The following is a 17,312-nucleotide window of genomic DNA, read 5'->3' as shown; positions in this document are numbered from 1 at the left end:
GATTCTGTAGCATAAATAAAAAGCAAAGTCAAAACCAGAAATGCTTTTTCATTTTCAAAATGAAGCTGCATTTTTTGACTCAAAAATAAAATGAAAAAGCAATCCACCAAAATGCTTTTTCATTTCCTTCCTCAACACAGCTTATTCTGTCACTTAATTAAAATTAAAATGGTATTTAACATTTCATTTTCAAGACGTTCCCTGGTAAATGTGTAGCATAATTCATTTAGAAATGTTTAATTTGACATTTAAAATGGATTAATAGAAATGCTTTTTAATTTTCAAAATGTAGCTGCATTTTTTGACTCAAAATTAAAAAGAAAAAGCAATACTTCAAAATGCTTTTTCTTTTCCTTCCTCAACACAGCTTATTCTGTCACTTAATTAAAATGATAAAGAAAATGGTATTTGACATTTCATTTAAAAAAAAAAGAAAAAAGAAAAAAGCAGGCTGCACGGTGGCACAGTGGTTAGCGCTCTTGCCTCACAGCAAGAAGGCCCCTGGTTCAAGTCCCAGCTGGGGGACATGAAAAACACACTTTTCTGTGTGGAGTTTGCATGTTCTCCCCGTGCATGCGTTCCTCCCACCGTCCAAAAACATGCTTCATAGGTTGATTGGCAACTCTAAATTGTCCATAGGTGTGAGTGTGATTGTCCATAGGTGTGAGAGTGAATGGATGTGTGATTGAGGATATTCTACCCTGCGACAGACTGGGGACCAGTCCAGGGCATCCCTTGCCTACGCCCAAGTGGCCGGGATAGGCTCCGGCAACCCCGTGACCCCGAAAGGGAAAAAACGGTAAAGATGAATGAATGAATGAATGAATGATTTTAAAAAAGGTCCACGGTAAATGTGTAGCAAAATTCATTTAGAAATGTCTAATTTGACAATTAAAATGGATTAACAGAAATGCTTTTTAATTTTCAAAATGTAGCTGCATCAAATGCCTCAAAATTCAAATGAAAAAGCAATATTTCAAAATGCTTCTTCTGTGAAGGTTCTCCTTGATCTGTTTCAAGGAAGATTTAAAGTCCAGTTGTCATGCATCAACTTCAAGACAATGTACAAATAAAATGCAATAAAATTGATGAATAAATACAAGGCAGGTCGCTGCAGAGTTAACAAAGGCCGCATTTACACTGCAGGTCTTGAAGCTCATATCCGATTTTCTGACTCTATCCGATTTTCTTGATGACCCGCTTACATCATCTTTTAAAAGTGACCCGTATCTGATTTTTGCATTTACACTATACAATGCTGAAACTATCAAACGTAGACGTTCTGAGGACTACGTAGCAGTATTTCCGCATTCCGCGGACCTCTTCCGGACTTTTGTGATTGCGGTTGTCATGGAGGCAAAGCTGCGACGGAATGAGGCGTTGCCTTGGGCGCTCCAGAGGGGATGCACGGGAGAGGAAAAAGGAGGGCTGCTCGGCTCTCTCTGAGTTTTGAATGAGGAAGTGTTTGCAGACGTGCTGTACTAACAATTTGATCCAAGTGTTGAACCTTTCCTGCGCGATGACTTCTCTTTTCCGACCGTAGTCAGAAACACACGGGAGATTTCCTCTTGGTTCACTTTTCCGTTCTGAACCCTCAGCCTGCAGAGTGGGTTAAGTCAGAAAGGGCTAACCCTAACTTTTGGGCAAGACACCTTATTTTTAATTACGGTGTCCGACAGTCCCCCGCTCCGCGCTCACACCCCCCCTGTCTCCTTACACACACACACACGCAAGCACGCTCACACACACGGTCCCCATCATACACGCCCCCCAAAGAAATAGACAGCTTCTAGTCTGTTCTAGCAACGGTGTCCCGCTTCATTAGTTACCGTTTGCGTCCGGACCGGACATGACAGCAGTTTCCGACTACGGGCTGAAGCCTGAGGCTGAAAGGTAACACGCTGACAGCAACATCAGCGCACAAAAGCACCTTAATAAGTCATGTGATCTCAGTTGATGGTCTCCTGAATTGACGTCACTGACGGACGACTCGCATTTACTGGGGAATAACCGATTTGTCTGCTTACATGGCACACGCAAATGCACGTATCCGATTCTTTTCCGATTTATTTCCACATATGAGAGAGGCGTGTATCCGATCTGAGAAAAACGGAATCCATGCTTACACATTCACCGATCATATCCAATCTGTGCCAGATGAGAGGAAAAAATCGGAATTGGGTCACTTGTACCATGCAGTTTAAAGGCGGCCTAAAGGCTTGTCTGAATCAAAGGAATCGGGAACGCGGAGGGTCAAAAGAATTCCAGAGTCTGTGGGCTGCTGCTTTGTACAGGTCTCCACCAGGTTTAAACCGGGCTCTTTGGATGTTAAAGAAGTTCTGGCCCAAGGACTGTAGGGAGTGTCTACAGTAGGGAGTCTGCAAGAAATCTATTTGGAGACCGGTTTTTATTTAAAGTTCTATAAGTTCAAACTAAAATCTTAAAATCAATTCTAAATTTAGGGTGCATGGTGGGGCAGTGGTTAGCACCTTGCCTCGCAGCAAGAAGGCCCTCGGTTCAAGGCCCTGAAACAGAACATTGATGGGGACCTTTCTGTGTAGAGTTTGCATGTTCTCCCCGTGCATGCATTTGTTTTCTCAGGGCACTTCGGCTTCCTCCTAGATGTGAATGTGAGTGTGATTTGTGGCCCTGGAACAGACTGGCGATCTGTCCAGGAGGTCCCCTGCCCTCGCCCATGAGTGGCTGGGATAGGCTCCGGCAGCCCCATGAACCCGGGACAAAATGGGTTTAAAAAATGAATGAATAAATTCTAAATTTTACTAGTAGCAAATGTAAAGACAAGAGAATCAGTGCGTTCTTCTGGTAAATTCTACTAAAAACCTTTCTGCTTTGTTCTGGACAAACTGGAGTTGAGTGTCTGTAGATCTAAAGAAGAGGAGATAAAAGCATGGATGACCATCTCCAGGTAAGACTTTGGTAGCATAACTATCAGTTTAGAAATGATGATAGATCGCTGTCCCTGTCAACAGATCGCTGTTGATGGCAGCTTGGTCACGTCAAACCGAAACTTAACTCAGCAGAGATAGGAAAAAAGTGAGATGACACACAACGCATGCGAATTTCTTTTTGGCGATGTCAGTGGCAGTCATATCACGCTAAGTCGCGCTCAAAGTAGTCAGCAAAATCAAAGATAGGACAAAAGCGAGATTTGACACAACGCACTCAAAAAATGTGTTTTGCAAACGCAAAAAACGTTACAAAAGAACAACAAAACTACAAAAGAAGTGCAGCGATGCAGAAATCCTGAGCCCAACCCACTTTCAATCCCATCACCTCTGAAATTGCAGACTTTAATCATTTAAGGCTGGACCACCTCTGCCCCTCTGGATGTACTCCGCATCCATCACTCCCTTTTTAGACCTGCTCCGTTTTGCAGCAGAAACGGGTCATTGCTGTTTTCAGGGTCAGAGTTTTGGTCTAATCACACCCTTGCTTCTTGTTCCACTAACCTGCTCTGAAAGAGCTTTTGTTTTCCTGTTTCCTTCAGAAGATTCTGAAATGTAAACCTCGCTGTTGACAATGTTCTGTTTTGAGAAGAAAGGAAGTAGAAGCATTTCGAGCAGCACAAATCTGAAATAAAACTCTAAAAATTATAATGTCTTAGTTTATGACAATGAAAATCTTAAACTTGCAATAATAAATTACCACATTTGACCGAATGAAGCTTCAGATGCCTACAGAACGAAGAAGGCAGAAGCAAAAATGAAAATACACTGAGTAATTAAATATATATATATGTGAAGCCATCTGAATGTTGGTGTTCATACATTTATGTTCCAGGGTGAGAAGAGAACATTTAAGGTAATGAAAGTAAAGAAACCTCAGTGAGACCAACTCTGAAGAAAATTAATCTAAAAGCAAAAAAAAGAATTGTACTGTGTTGAAGAACAGCAGTAAAATAAGGGAATAATGATGAAAAGGAGAAAAAAGAATCACTCTTTTAGAATGTCAGTCCATGCAGGCCAGCAGGGGGCAGCATTGAACTTTGATGTGGAGAATTGGAACAGAAACTAAAATTGAAAAGTTCTGACTGTGAGTGCAATCCTGTCTTAGTTTTCTTTTCTTTTTTTGTTTTGATGTTTAAAAAAAAAAAAAAAAACAAGGATAGTTTTTTACACCTTTGATGTCATTGTCTGTAACATCTTGAGTTGAGGGGGGGGGGGCACTCTCCATCATGCGCCAATTTAGTCAAACTTTATCCACAGAAGTACGGACAAACAAAGCTTCTTATTTTCCTTTTGTTTTGGAAGAACAACAAGCATTTTGAAGCAGAGGAGGACACTTCTCTGTCCTGCTCTGCTGCGCTTTATGGCGGCTGCGATCTTTACAGATGATGATGCCCCACCGACTCTGTCATGTGCAAGATGAAACACACACACACACACACATCGCTATGCTAACAGCTGCTTATGACATAATAAAACGACCTCTTTCTTTTTCCCTCCTGTCAGTCCACCTGCTCAGTTTGGATGTTTAATTGGTCCTGAGGCAACACATGTGCAAACACACATTTATTTCAACAGGTGTGATGTCAGCAGGAGCACAGCGTGGCGCCACAGGTTGCCATGGTGACTGGCAGGCACCTAGCGACCAGCAGTTTTCCATCTTTTCTACTGTCTTTTGCGGCATCGTCTCAGCTTTTCGTCTGCCATCAGTCCCATCACGTCTGTCTTTCTCCTCTTCTTCCTCCCGGCTGTAAATCAGTCATTTCTTCTGATCTTTGTTCAACAAGATGGAGGGAAAATTTCGGTCCTGATTCGGACTAAATGAGACACGTAAAGTTTGGATATTATAAACCGGGAGTTTATATGAACACTACATATTTTAATTTTTTCACTTTTTTCTCCTTTTCTTTAAAATGTTTTCTTTGAGCATCATCACATTCACAAAGAGCGCAGCTAAAGACATTGGATAATGTTGTCCAGCGGAAACAGACTGTTTATGATTCTGCAGGAAATGCATTTATCTGTATTTATCAATTGGTACAGTGACATTCATTCATTCATTGATTTTGTTATCTCAGGATGGACAGGTTGAGTCAAGATGGCTCCTGCAGAACGGCTAACCAGGAGCGGCACGACTGACGTAATGTTTAATATTCACGTGGCTCCCCAGCAGGGTTGGTTTTGGGGGAACAGCTGCAGCAGGTACCATGCCAAGAGAGGAGCTTTGATTTCATTAAAAGGAGGAGAAACAAAAAAAACGTTAAATTTATCGTCACTGGAGCTGTAAAGACTTTGTTAAACCTCATCTGCAATGTCAATAAATATGCTGAATCTCTGTCTGTCTGCTTCACAACCACTGCAGTTACACTCTTGTGCTGTGTAACGTCAAGGCAAACACAACTTTTATATAAGCAGTGTAAATGAAAAGTAAAGAAATGAACTGGACAGAAGTTGATCAGAACTACGAGCTTAAAACAAAGAAATAAAAAATAAGCCAACAGAAACATTTTGACTGTTTTGGACTGGGAAATCAAATATTGTTTTTACTTGGTTGAATTTTAAGCAGAAAATAGATTTTTTTAATTGCTCTGTTGTCTAAAAATAGGTTAAAAGTTTCATATTTTCAGAGAGAAATTTCTCAAAAAGATGCTGAACATCTTTATTTTTTTAATGCAGGCATCTCCCTTTACCAAGTCACCAGGGGAGTTCATGGCTCTTTGTAACATCAAATCAAATTTGGATGAAGCTCCCTTTCAACTTAGCATTTTAAATGAGTTCACTTAAATTGTTAAATGAGGCTCATTTTCATTGTCTCTGAAAAGTACAGGTGAGTCAGCAGGCCTCCTGGCATCACAGAGGCTTTTAGGCAGACACGTGCTCTGCGTCTCTGCTGAAGTTTAAATCAACAATTAATAAGCAGTGGGTTTCAAACGGGCAACCTGAACTAAGAGGACACAATTGCTTGTGACACAATCAGGACGCACTCCTCGGAGTTTCATTTTACTAAACATGAGGCTGTTACCAAAGCCAATCAGGGAAAAAACTGTTGTTGATTCAAACTTTATTCACATTTGTCCTTCCGGGTGGATGTGAGCTGTCTGTGAGTGAAAAATGGTCATACCTGTACAGGAGCATGTAGGTGGCCCGCAGGAAATGTGGTAAAATGGCGTATGCTTATATAGCGCTTTTCTACCTACAAGGCCCAAAGCGCTTTACAGTCACAGTCCCATTCACCCAGTCGCACACACATTCACACACTGGTGGCAGCTCCGCTGCCGAACACAGGCGCCCCCCTACCACCAGAGGCAAGGTGGGGTTCAGTGTCTTCCCCAAGGACGCATCGTTCATGGGCGTGCAAGGCGGGAATTGAACCTGCAATCATACGATCATGGGTCGACCGCCCTACCGCTGGGCGTGGTGCAAGGTTGTTGAGCGCTTGGTGAGCATGTCGAGAGATGCAGGAATGTTGGAAGATTTTTCTGATTTAAGTGCGCTCCTTGCGTGCAGCCTGACTGTTAGAAATAAGGATGGAGTGTAGTTTGTGTGGACTTTCTACAGACACCCAATCCGTGAAGCATTAGCGTGCAGCCAATAAGGTACCAGTACTCGCACCTTAATAATGACCAGTACGTCAGTAGTGTGAACAATTTCTATTATTCTTACAAATACTTCATGAAACACTTCCTTGAATTTTAAGTTGTCTGTTAAAGTTCCACTCCGAGAATATTTTGATCATTTTTTAAAGTGCCCCAATGTTTTTTTAAATTATGATTATGCAACAAAAAAAAAAAAAACTGTCATTTTCTAGGACATGGTTTTGGTGAAGCATACAGTAGTTCATTAGAAACTCTCCTCTGAGTTGTGGGCGGGACTGTTGGCAGGGAGTAAGCTAGCACTGGTTTCCCAGCATCCCTTTATTTACACTCTTCCACTAGCTTACAGCCCCTCACATCCCCAAGCCAACACTAGTGATGCAACCACAATGGCGAGCAAAGATCAGGTGAGGAAAACAAAGACGTACTGTGACAATGTCACATTATGCTGATGTGTGCAAAACATAGTAAAGAAAATTATTTTGACATGGTACCGTCAGGAATTTATGTTTTGTATATAAAAAAATTTATATATGTATTCCTGCTGTGGGGACAAGGGATGCCTGTTTTTTTTTTAATGTAAATTACTCTGTAAACAGAAAAGAATCAAAACTAAATAATTGGTGAACTTCGTGAAAAAACTATATAAGGGGGTGATGACGAGACAGCGGGGCCAGCTGACTTCCTCGTAAACGCCGGTGAGGGGTGTGGTGCGAGGATTCCGCCTGTCACCTGCAGGCCGCGAATGACAGCTCCACAGGTGGATGTTGGGAGTCAATTCTCTGACTTTTTCGGACGCTGGAAGCTTTAACGGAAAAAGAAAGAAACCCACCGGAGCCGGATCGTTGGATTAACGGAGGAAGCTTTACCGGGAGGCGCGATTCCCACAGCAGATGTGCTTCGTGATCGGGAGCAGGAGAGTTTGCTGCGAGAGGCCACGTCAGTGATCCCGGAGTAACGCTGGTGAGATCGAACCGTATTTTTTTAGTTACTGGTATACCAGAAAATAGCGATCGCTTTAGGGCTATTTTTTTTCTTTCTTTATTGACTCTCCTCATTTTTTGGAATTATTGACTTTCCGGAAGAAATGAACTCTATGAATGACTAAGGCTGAGCACGCCTAATCACCTGAATGTTTGTTTTTGAATGGAACAATGATCATATTGGTTGAACTGACTATACCTTAATTTTGGCTGTTGATTTATGCACGGGTTGTGTCTGAAATTTTCTGTTATCTGCAAATTATTTCTACGCATTAAGACGCTCTTTTGTGTTTGACCCCTTTTCGTGTATTTATTTTTTTAGTAACAGGACTAGCTATCCTAGTGAATTGTTACAGTACATTTGTCTGCAAGTGGAAGCATCAGAGTGGAGCAGAGCTTGTGGCTCGCCCAGCAGATTTTCTACGTCACAACAGTCTTTATTCAATGATTTTAATAAAAAAATACTCATTTTCACAATACACAGTTTTCTTTATATATGTTTTTTATCATTGGAAAAATGTCCCAAGAACATGTTAACAACACCAATTACAAAATGTTCATCTGAGTGGGCCTTTAAATTATTTTTTTATCTCCTCTACAACCTCTTCTTAGATCAATGATCAAAACAAATTCTGTTCTTGTTTTTCTCTAAACATTTTTTGCTAAAAATGTTAACAGTTTTCTTTATGGGTCAACAGAAGAGCCAGTTTTCACTTGTGTTCCTGATGCCGTCTGCTCCGCTTCTTCTTTTACTTCATTAAAAATGAAGACCTTTGATAGTTTTTGCTCCACAGTGACCACTCTTTTATCAAAATGCACAACCATTTCTGACTGGGGAAAAAGGTGCACTTTAAAGTTTCATTTTATTCTTCTTCATGCACCTGCTGGAGTTAATGCTCATAAATGTGAGTTTTGGAAGAAAAAGAGCTGCACAGACGTTTGAAACATTTTAAGAGGTTTCACTAAATGATCGAGAAAACAAGAAAACTGGTTGAAGGTGAAGCTAAAATTGATCCATGAAAATATTCGTGTGTGTAATTCCTTTCCTTTTTTTAGCCATCGAAGTGTCTTTGTAGCAAAATATTCAATACTTGTTTAAAGGGTTTCTTTTCGCAAAAAATCCATAATCTAAGAAGTGCAGCATTTAGCATATGCAAGTGTGGATTCTGTATAAACATAAAGGAACTGCATAAAGGAATGCAGGTTCTGCATAAACGAGTGCAGATTATGTGTAAAAAAGTGAGAATTATGCGTAAACGAGTGTTAGGTTTTGCCTACAGGAGTGCAGGTTCTGCATAAACGAGTGCAGATTCTTTGTAAGTGATTGTTTAGTGCAGGGGTCGGCAACCCATCGTTTCGGAGCCACATGTGGCTCTTTCATCCATCTGTTGTGGCTCCCTGTGACTTTGGAAAATAATGAGTATTTTATAATAATTAAATTTAATTTTAGTTTGTTCATTTTTCATGGCATTTCAAAGGCGCTGCTGGCTCCGCACGAAGCGCGAGCCACGTAAAAAACAGCTTCGTAATGAGCTCGTATTTATCGGGCGAGACCTGCAGAGCTGATAGCAGGGAGAGGCACGCGTATGGCAGGCCATTTTAACATTAAAAGGCTAAGTTTGACTATCCGGAATGAACATTGTAGATATCAGCAACGTATTTCTCACTAGTCGTAATTACATTTTGGATAGTTGGAATTGTAATTCAAGATATCTGCAACTGAATTGTAGATATCTGTAATTGTAAATCCCATACAAATGAATGGTGAAAGTGATGTCATTTGTCCTAGGAATAATATCTTTGAGGATATCTAAAATTACGATTACGGATAGGAAGAATGTAGTTGCGGATATCTGAAATGTTCTTTTTGACTAGGCAAAACTCAAATAAAGATATCTGCAACACACGTCCAGTCTAGCCTTTTAATGTTAAAATGGCCTGCCATACACGCGGGGCGGCTTCAATAAACACTCCGATCTTCTGCCGGGAACTTGACGTACCGTGGGGCAGAGACCAACTCGCTGATGACAGACTGAGAGTTCGCGCCAGTGTTGCCAGATAGAGTCACAGTTTTCCAGCCCAAAAGTCATCTGAAAACCGCCAGACCCAGCCAAAAACCGCCCAGCACAAGTTTTGATTATGTTTTTTTCCCGTACTGGACTGATAAAATAAAAAAAATTCCTAAATAAAAGATAGTTCAGACTAATAATAAAATGTGTACAATATTGAATATTTCTTCAGCGGAGCGCCTTCTTCCATTCATTTGCTTAACCCGCTCTATCCCCGCTATAACCTGCGTCCGGCTCTTTCATCCTTGTGCTGCGCAGGAGCGACCCGACTACTACCGTATTTTGCGCTCTCTGTGTAGGACACACCGGGAGCGCGGGGGAAACAAATCTCAGCTGCAGAGGATGTGAACAGGTGAACAGGTAGAGAGGAAAAGCAGGTAAAGAGGCGGAGGAGGGGCTTTGGCTTCAAACTCTGTCAGAGAGATGAAAACACGGGCGTCAGATTGAGACGCAGCTTTCACTGCGGGAGTTGAAGCAGAGACTTTCTCTGTGATGATTTTATGAACTCAAACAGAGACTTTCCCTGGGATGATTTTATGAACTCAAACATGGAAACATGATTACCAAGTAGAACTCTTCAAAATAATAATCCTGATCTCTCCACATTCTCCGTGTCTACCATGCATTGATAAACACATCGCTCCATGCAGCGATCAGACCAGAACCAGTAGCTCCTCCCAACGCGGCCGCAGTATCATCTTTTAAAGAACACAATGTGCATTTGCAGCGACGTATGCTTCAGACGATGTCCGATTGGCCAATCTACATGTCAATCAAGTCCCGTACTTCTCAGTGAGGATTTTGATTGGCTGGTGGATTTTAAAGAAGTACTTTTTTTTTTAAATCTTTTCTGGCCCGCGATCTACACTCATGTCATTGAAGGTCGACCGGTAGATCGCGATCGACGTAATGAGCACCTTTGAATAATATATACATGCATAATATATATAATGATGTCAAAACGGGTTGTGGCTCCGGGTGCTTTCTTTTTTATTAGGGGCGGTCCCAAATGGCTCTTAGAGTAAAAAAGGTTGCCGACCCCTGGTTCAGTGAGTAGGTGCTGCTAGATGTGGATGGGAATGCTGTGATCTTGGTGACAGCGGAGTTTTAAGTGTAAACCGGCACAGGGGTATGTCTGCAGAGGACTGCAGAACAGGAGTGCTGACTCTGCAACTGCAGAGCCCCATTTTTGTGTGTGCATGTGTGTGAGTCCTTCCGTTTGTTGGTGGGCGGGGCCACACAGCAGAAAGCCATTGCCAAAAAGCAGAGAACACAAATGAAGGTGTAGAGTAAAAATAAAAGAATATTTAGTGCTGGAGAAGTGGCAAGTTCAGAAAAGAGAGATTAGAACAAAGGTCTGGAGACGGATGGATGAAGGAAGTTTATAAAATCTGACAGACAAATAGCAATTTGGAACGAGAGGGAAGGAAGGGAATCAGTGGGAGGAGGGCAGTACTTTAGTATCAGCACAAACACACTCACACCGTCCTGTGCAGATCTGCTGCTGCGATCATCAGTGCTGCGTTTGGCTCCATCTCTTGCAGCCTCTTCCCTTCATCCCAAACACAGCGCTGATGCAGATGTTTCCACATCCGTCTTTCAACTTTGGAACTGGACAGAAATGCTGGCTGAAGTGGATTCCAGTCACACGACTTAAAAACTGTAAACTGAAATTAGGTCAGCTGAAGCCACGGCTAAAAAATTTTTTAACTAAAGTTTAACTAAAACTTTGGTCCCGTTTGCTGCAAACGAGCTCCAGTGCGATTGCTTCACCATTCTGCTCCATCTGAAGTTAGAGAATGAATGTGCTCAGGAGGATGTCCTGGTGTTTGTGTGTCTGAGCACAGTTCCAAATGTTGATGATCTGTCTTTATTCAGCTGGCACCCTAATCAGAACAAGACTAATAGCTTTTGAATTTTTTTGGTTTGTTCAGATCCAGCAAACTAAAAATTAATGTAAGAGCACATTTTTAATTTGTTCAATTTTTATTTTTTATTTTTAATAAGGCGCACTAAAATTTCAATTATTTGAAAAACCAAGTTGTTTAATATCTATCAGCTTTGTGACAACATGGACATTTTTTTAAATGTAATAATTTTGAAGAAATGTTGTGACTTAACTCAGAGCCATAGAACTGCGTGTAAGCTTAGTTTAGAAAAACATTTGACATGAAATAGCATTTTAACATTTTAAAAGCTTTGAAGACATTTGGCTGACAGTAAAAGATCTTTTAATTGCTGTGGCTACCGGGCATTTTTGATCTTCACTTTGTGTCTTAGTATTGATTCCTGCAGAAATCAGGAGGTCAGGGTGATGCTGGCTGACTCAGTAGGTTCCACAGGCCGTCAGAAGACGGAAGAATGCAGTGACTTCATGGAAAGAGCCAGAGATGGGGATAGAATCATTTGGCCTGAGACCTTAATGCATCCATTAAGATGTGTGTTAGAGCCATGGTATCGATCTTCTGAGTGTGTGAGGCTGAAGATGAAAAATGTTACTGATCTGCGACTCTGAAGTTACAGGAAAGAGTTCAGAAGTTGAAATGCAGTCGAAATAGACATTTAAAAGTTCAAACCGAACAGCCTGATCAGAACTTCTGCAACAAAGCGACTCACAGTTGACCCACACGGCCTTAAGAAAGATGGGATATTTTTGTTTGGCTTTCAGAAACCTGATGAAAGAGTTCATTCAGTGAGACTTGATCTGATCTGTTATTGCTCACCACAAAGAGATGGCTGTTCTGTAAGTTTTTGATCTGAGGAACAGAGGCCACACTGTCAGGTGTTTCCTTTTTGTGCATTTTTTTTTAGTGCTGCTGATCTGGATGTTTGTACACAACTGCTTCAGGATTTTTATTTGCTTGTGAAAAAAATGCTTGTCTTGATTCTGAAATATGTTTCAGAACAGTTTCAGGCCTTTCATCCATCCATTTACATGAGAAACAACGATCCATAAACGCTCATGGTTCTGAAGAATCATATCAATTTCATTAAAAGGAAAACAATCGAATAGAAGTGGAGAAGTGACATAGTTTAAAACTATTTGTACAGCTGATTTAAGCTTTAGTTTTTGCCAAAGTTGTTCTGAATTGTGAGGTTATTCAGCCTTACCTACAGGGATCCAGATTACATCCTGCAGATTACACACAAAACACAACAGAATAAAATTGATTTGAAGAGATCGACTCTGAATCTTTAGTAAAAGGTTTTAAGGAATTACATATTTACAAAGAGCATTAAATGAATAAAACTCCAAACTACGGATGATTAGATTTGGTGACAGTGGATACGAGCTTTCTGGGGGGGGGGGGGGGGGGGGGGAAACGGTCAAACTTGTACCCAGGTGGCCTGCACGAAATATCAAGGTCGTAAACCGCTCAATGAACCCGTAGAGAAAAAATAATAATGCACTTTTTCTGCTGTGGGCGACTGGTCATACTGAGCGATTGGCTGAAAAAACAATGGACGTCTCATGCCCTCCCTTCTCCTTTTCCCAAATAGGAAGTACCATTGCTTTACAGATACGGACGCCGCCATGTTGAAACCAGTCGACAGTGATCTATGGCAACCACATAAATCCGATGACTCAAACCCACTCGGACCAACGACTGTTGAATGGTTTCAACATGGTGGCGTCCATATCTGAAAGCAATGTTTTAGGGATTTTGCCTAATTTCGCAAGAGCCGGAGGTAAGGCATTTTCATGGTGACGTCACACCTCGATTCGTCCATTGTTATTGCAGTCTATGTAGCGAACATTTATGGAAAATCTAAGGGTAAGTAAAGGTGACAGAAGTGAAACGCAGACGTGTCATACAGATTTCTTCAACCTCTCCAAATTTTGCAGACTGAGGAAGGAGCAAGGTGTGTAGTTTGTGTAGACATCCTAGGAACAACTTGTGTAGCATATACAATGGTATGAGAAATTTTGGGCACCCCTGATATTTTCAAGAATTTTCTTCATAAATCATTGGTTGTTCGGATCATCAATTTCAGTTAAATTTATCATATAGCAGATTCACAGTTTCTTTAAATCTAATAAACTTCTTTCACTTCTCAAATATCACTGTGTACATCGCACCTCACTAAGGAGTGTAGCGTAAGGACGCCGTATAGCATCACTCATACTTCATAAGTGTGTGCAACTTCCATTAGCCTGACGAATACTTCATGATACACTTACCACACGTACGAAGATGGTACGTTCCATGGTCATGTCCCTAAAGGTTGATGTTCAAGCCTCAAGGGAACTGTGAGACACACCTGCACTCGCCTTAAGATGCAGCTGCTCCTTTTTACAACCCTCCACGGGCCCTGACAACCCAAAAAACAACAGTGCCCTTATGGATCAACGCCCCCATACGGGTGCATATGACAAAGGCTTTAAGTATGTCTGCAGGAATTCCAACTTAGAGCAGGGACATCATTGTTTCATCATTTGTTTTAAATATTCAACATGTTCTAACATTAATGTGTCATGTGGGTTTGACTTGTTGACTAAAGAAATGTCTCCAGAGCTTGTCTCTGTTTGGGGGTGCTGTTCTTCTGTTTGTGAGTGCAGATGTTACCCTTTATGAGGCAGACATTGGCTGCCACCACAGGATTCCTGTTGCAACAGTCGCTTCCCGATGAGTGACTGTCTGCTTGTCTGCTCACTGGGGACCCGAGGAGCGACTGTTGTTCATTAACATAGGGAACAGATCTAGTTGAAGGAGGAAGAAGAGATAAATGATCATTAAGGAGCAAGAAGGAGGCGTAACGGAGTTAAGTGCTCACAGCAAACATTTACAGATGTATGGTTTTTATTTCTCGAACATTTCTTTTCTGTCTTAAGGGAGTCGTTTGTATCCGGCCCGCGGATGGTTCAATCAGGCCCAGTCATGAATAGTAAAAATTATAAGGATGTGTTAAAAAGCATGTTTCTAGTCCATTCCTGTGGCGAGTTATGATTTTCTAAAGAAATAATGCACAATTCTGCCACTAGGGAGAGCAAAGGAAAAACAGAACAGGTGAAACAGCACATTTATGCATGTTCCAAAAGCGAAACCTAACAGCTCTGCCTCTGGGTAAGATGCAGTTTGGTTCCCCACGAGTCTCACCACTGTTGCTTGGTTGAAGTGGTGGGCTGAGCTTTCCAGGAAAAATTGTTCACAGAGCTAAATGTAAAACCTGCATGCTTGGTATGTTATCAACAGGTCGCAGTGCTCAAGGAATATAACATTCAGCACCACTATGAGACTCACCATTAAGAAAAGTTTCACCATTTGCAGTTAAGAAAACAGAAGATTTATTGTATTTTTGACTGAAAATACAATAAATGACTGGATTCCTTCATATGCCTGCCCATGTTTGCTCAGAGATGTTGGATCTGGAGTCGTAATTCTTGACAGACTCATGTTGGCAAAGGTCGACTGCTTTTTGGGAACAAGACTACTGCAGCCTTCAGCATTTTTCAATAAGTTCACCATCAGAAAATGGATTGGATGTTTGCTCCAACTTGTCTGCAATAAGGTAGCTAGGTGTCACTGCTCCATCACTGACGTCACGGCTGCAGTAAATCCAGATGGTTGTTTATCGGTCCAGCTATTAGTTGCTAAATATTTTTTTTATTAACTGCAATGGTGAAACTTTTCTTTGTGGAGAGTCTCATAGTGGTGCTAAATGTTATATTCTTGGAGAACCTGTTGATGACATACCAAGCATGGAGGTTTGCATTCAGCTCTGTGAACAAATAAAACGCTTTCCATTTTTCCTGGAAAGCTCAGGACTTCACTTCAACCTTTTTTTTCTTTTTGACAACATTTTGGTCATTATTGTGTCACTACTGATCATCCTTCAGTGGTGAGGTTCACAAGGAACCAAACTACTGCCTACCCAGACACTGAGCTGTTAGGTTTCGTTTTTGGCATATGCAGAGTTATGTTGTTTCAACTGTTAAGCTTTTCCTTTGCTCCCCCTGGTGGCGGGATTGCACATTTCGGTTATTTCTTTAAAAAAATCATAACTCGCCACAGGAATGGACTAGAAACTTGCTTTCTTTTTTAAACATCCTTATGATTTTTACTCATCATGTGTGGGCCGGACTAAACCACCTGTTTGACACCCCTGATCTAAACCATTTCAGATGGTGAAGCTATGGAAAAATGCTGAAGGTTGCAGATGAAGACATATGCCCCAAAAAGTAGTCGACCTTTGCCAACATGAGTCTGTCAAGGATTACAATTACAGGTACAATATCTCTGAGGAGACTTGTGCGGCAAATGAAGGAATCCAGTCATTTATTGTATTTTCGGTCGCTGTTGATGAAAGCACCGACATCACAGATATATACAGCTGTGCATATTTATTAGAGGTGTTGAGGAGAGGTTATTATTACTACTATTCCCCGAACCAAAATGAGTTCGACACCCCTGGTTTACAGGAAGTTTTAGGTTGCAGTTTAGAAATAACTCCACCACCCCCTCTGAGATGCTGCTGGGGGCTTTAAATGTGTTACATCTAAAATGCTAAGTTCCCCCCCCCCCATTCCAGACAATGTATAGATATTTAGGCTGGAGTGTTTATTTTTCATAATCCTAGTTGTTGCAGCAGAATATCAGAGTTTTTACAACATGAAAGCAAAAAGGGAAGACCATACAGGTTTTTTTGATGCTGCTCTCTTTCAATTATGTTTTTTTTGAGTTAAAGCAGTTTTTTTACTTCATATTTTTCCCTTTTATTTATTTTTTTAGTAAATAAAGATGAGTTTGATAACTCTAAAGAAACGTCACTATTGTTGTTAGTCGTTGATCAGGAATACATTCAGTCTTTTTGTTGGTCGCCAGTGAAAACATCAAGTTTTATGTATCACAGTTAAAAAAAAAAGAAAAATTAATTATTTTAATATTTTAACACAGAAACTTTCTGGTAAAATAACATTTCCTTTATTACATAAACCTGCAGTTCAACCGTTTACAGAAAATGGTAAAATTACTGAACGTGGACAAAGGTTCATTTCCTGATGGGTCACTGAAAGAACTCCTGACGGTTGGAACAGATCCCTTCAAACTTTAGCGACCAGCTTTACAAAATGTTGTGGTTTTTTAAAATGGATGAAAAAACTCTAGTTTAACCAGTAAAACTGTTTGGAAAGATTACATATGTTAAATTTCCTCTTCCTTCTTTTCTCAGTAAAGACCCATCATATTTAGATTATTTCAGTAATGCTGTAATCTTTTATACTTTTTAGTTTTTATTTTCCCTTCCCCTAAAATTCTGGACAATGATCAGGCTATGAATGTCTTCTTCCAGACATTTTTCTTATATTTTGACTTTACTGCAGGAACCTCCATCCAGCCATGAGCTGAGGTGATGTACCTCAACACCTGACCACTGTGTAAGTCCCTATAGCAGAAATCCTAAATGCTAAAAGATCTTAATGCAGAGCATCAGTTTCCTTCACCATCCTCCTCTATGTTAGAAGACATTCAATGGTCATCTTTATTGTAATGTTACTAAGCTGGTGGTCCTAGTCACAGTGAAGCCTTTCTAATTGAATGTGTCCCCTCTGCATTAAACTGCATAATGAATGTAGAGGTGCACACACACACACACACCTTACAGAGCAGGTCCTCACCTCACCATGACGGTACAAAGCTGATGTAATAAAGGTGGGCTCCTCTCCCCTTCACGCCCTGACGTGGCTGCAACCTTGAGTAGGGC

General features: G+C 40.9%; 1 protein-coding gene across 3 annotated transcripts in view; it reads left to right on the top strand.

Moving 5' to 3' along the window:
- The window catches only part of LOC101162182 (chloride channel protein 2), a 97,311-nt gene that overhangs the window by 11,997 nt on the left and 68,002 nt on the right, over positions 1-17,312 (top strand). Inside the window, exon 1 of one of the 3 annotated variants that reach the window (XM_078956541.1) lies at positions 7,389-7,522. The exons of the other annotated variants lie outside the window; for them this stretch is intronic. The gene's annotated coding sequence lies outside the window, so the exon portion shown is untranslated. Of the gene's footprint in view, positions 1-7,388; positions 7,523-17,312 lie in introns of those variants that run through there. 3 annotated transcript variants of the gene reach the window in all.

This window comes from Oryzias latipes, chromosome 13 (assembly GCF_053564925.1).
Source record: "Oryzias latipes strain Hd-rR chromosome 13, Olatipes_Hd-rR_3.1".
Lineage (NCBI taxonomy): Eukaryota > Metazoa > Chordata > Actinopteri > Beloniformes > Adrianichthyidae > Oryzias > Oryzias latipes.
Note: the sequence above shows the minus strand (reverse complement) of the source record. Positions and strands in the feature narration are given on the sequence as shown.